Source organism: Pyxicephalus adspersus, chromosome 4 (genome assembly GCF_032062135.1).
Source record: "Pyxicephalus adspersus chromosome 4, UCB_Pads_2.0, whole genome shotgun sequence".
NCBI lineage: Eukaryota > Metazoa > Chordata > Amphibia > Anura > Pyxicephalidae > Pyxicephalus > Pyxicephalus adspersus.
In genome coordinates this window covers 148,564,031-148,566,538 of record NC_092861.1, presented here as the reverse complement: position 1 = coordinate 148,566,538, position 2,508 = coordinate 148,564,031, and the positions used below count along the sequence as shown (strand labels likewise).

Here is a 2,508-nt window from a genome sequence, read left to right as displayed (position 1 = left end):
ACAATACCATCATCAATAAATTCTCCCAAAATCTCCCCGCCCCAGTCCTCGATGGCATCGCTCTTCCCTTAATTTCAGCTCATGCGTCTGCTACCATCCACACTACATGTTCCCAGCCGGACATCATCGCCTCGAGAATGATACCCATAACACGGCAGGTCACTTTTGATCCAATCACCACTCGTATCTCTCCATGCAGGAGACACCACACCTAAGGCGGTACTCCACAGCACCAATAAACATACCCTCCAGCACCGCCCTTGAGGATCTGTCCACCACCAGCACCAAAACATAAACACCAAAACAAAAAAACCCCAACAACACACAAAAAGGGGCAGACGGGCGGGGCTTCTTTCTTCTTCCAGTCTTAACAAACCCCACCGCAGCCCTACACCCCTTTTGAAACACCTACACGCCCACCCCTCCTTCAAACTGACCAATCACCTAACACTAGGACCCCTGACCTCCCCTTCATGTTAGCCTTCCACCTACACTCCTGGCTCTTCTGTTCACTTACCAAGGTGAATTATCACTCTAAGGCACTTAGCTTAGTGAAAGTAGTGAACATTCAGTATGCAAAGAATAACCAATCACATGCAAGGATTCAGAATTTTTGCTTGCATGCGATTGGATGGTTGAGGTTAGCAGATTTGTTCTCATTTATGTAAGTGAATGTCAGCTTGCCCTACATGGACAAGGTAAACGTGCCCCTTGGCAGTACACCTGGTATCATTTATATATATATGATATATATAACTCCAGGTCAGTGTGTTCCTGTGCCTAACTGACTTTGGGCCCTCATGGAGGCTCCTTATGGCTGAGGAGGATATGGAACCCTTGTGCAGCTGCACTCTTTGCACCTTCCAGTATTATTCTCCTTCCACAGAGATCACAGGACCCCCCGCACAGCCTACAGCTGCTTTTCACTCCAGAAACACGGCACCATATTAGTCCCGCTAAACCCATGCTGTAGCCTCTCACAAAGTTACTATATTGCGGTTTAATTGCTGAGATCAGGTAACTGAGAAAATGCTTCTTTCTACCTGCAGCTGGATAATGATCATCTCAGCCTAAGCAAAGTCACTAAGTCAAGGTGGCATCCCTATAATAAAAGTTGGAGCTCCCTGGGGAATGATATGCACGCTACTTGGCACCAGCACATAACTCTGGCAATTCTAAGGGTATGTTTACTATCAGGATTCCAACCCTTATGAAGACCTAGATTTCACACCTAGCAAATAAGAATACAATGATTTATTGCTCTTATTATGTCCCCTGAGGAAGCCTAACAGCGAAAGGCGTTGTGCTGAGATGTTTGCGCATATGTTGCTTTTGTATAGTTATCAGGCACAATCTCCCAGAAGAATTTTAACTGGGACTTGCCTATCTATGTTGAATGTAACGTGCTGTAATGCGATCCACGATAAATGTTTCATTTTACCCACAATTGTGGGATATTTTATAATATTGTATGACATTTAATTAAGTGTTTGAATTATTACCAACAAACAAGTATTAATCTCATTGCGCATGCATTTTTTAACATGGCAGGGAAAGCCCCTCGAGATCGAGCGTAAGCAGAAAAATGTGACGTAGGTATCACAGGAGGCTCTGTGTTTCCCATTTAGCCTTTGGAGCAGCGCTGGTAAAGACGGAAAAGGAGGGGTCCACCCTTTCAAATTCAAAAAACTATTCAATTTTTTTTATAGATATTTTTTACTTTATAAAAAGGGTGGATAATGTTAAAAATGTAATGACAGGTCAGCTTTAATATGGCCAAAGATTGGAATTCAGGAGAGCAGAATCAAGGTGGTGGTGCCTGTGATGGAGCGAGGACAGGTTGATTATGTACAGCCTTTAATTCTACTTTAAATATGTATCGCCACAGCAAGCGTTTGTGACAACTCAGAAAAATAGCTGGTGCACAGGAACAAAACGTTGTCACACTAATACAAGAAAACCCTAAATAAGGTCCCCGGATGACAGCATCACCACCACCGATTTTCTAATGGAAGCATCAGATCTAACAATGCCGAAACATTGTATTCAAATTGCATTAATCTGTTACAAATCAATGATTGGCCTTCAGTCTACTTTAACATATGACTGTGATTTTTAACTTTATTATTTCGTCCAACTAAAAGCTTTTTACAGACAGCTCTGTTTGTTGCAGCTGTGTTGGAGTTAATGCCAGCACATTACCCAGACGTGTTCCAGCGTTTGATATTAATTACAAGCACAAGGCTCTCCGAAATACTGCATGCTCTGATAGGACCGCTGACAGCCAAAATGTCATTCCCAGCGGAGGATGTAGTGTAGCGCTCAGTGCTCTGATAAAGCATTAACTTCTTTGTTATGAAATGTACACATTAAATAACACTTACAGGCCCTAATTATCACAATATTACTTCAGCCGTGAAGAATTACACTATATACTAAGGTCTTTCAGTGGCGCATCATTGGACCGCTGAGCCGGGAGATGAAATTCCACCAGGTATGAAAAAGGTG

The 2,508-nt window shown here is 42.8% G+C and overlaps 1 protein-coding gene across 1 annotated transcript in view; it reads right to left on the bottom strand.

Moving 5' to 3' along the window:
* The window catches only part of GALNT14 (polypeptide N-acetylgalactosaminyltransferase 14), a 268,075-nt gene that overhangs the window by 135,852 nt on the left and 129,715 nt on the right, over positions 1-2,508 (bottom strand). The window lies entirely within an intron of this gene.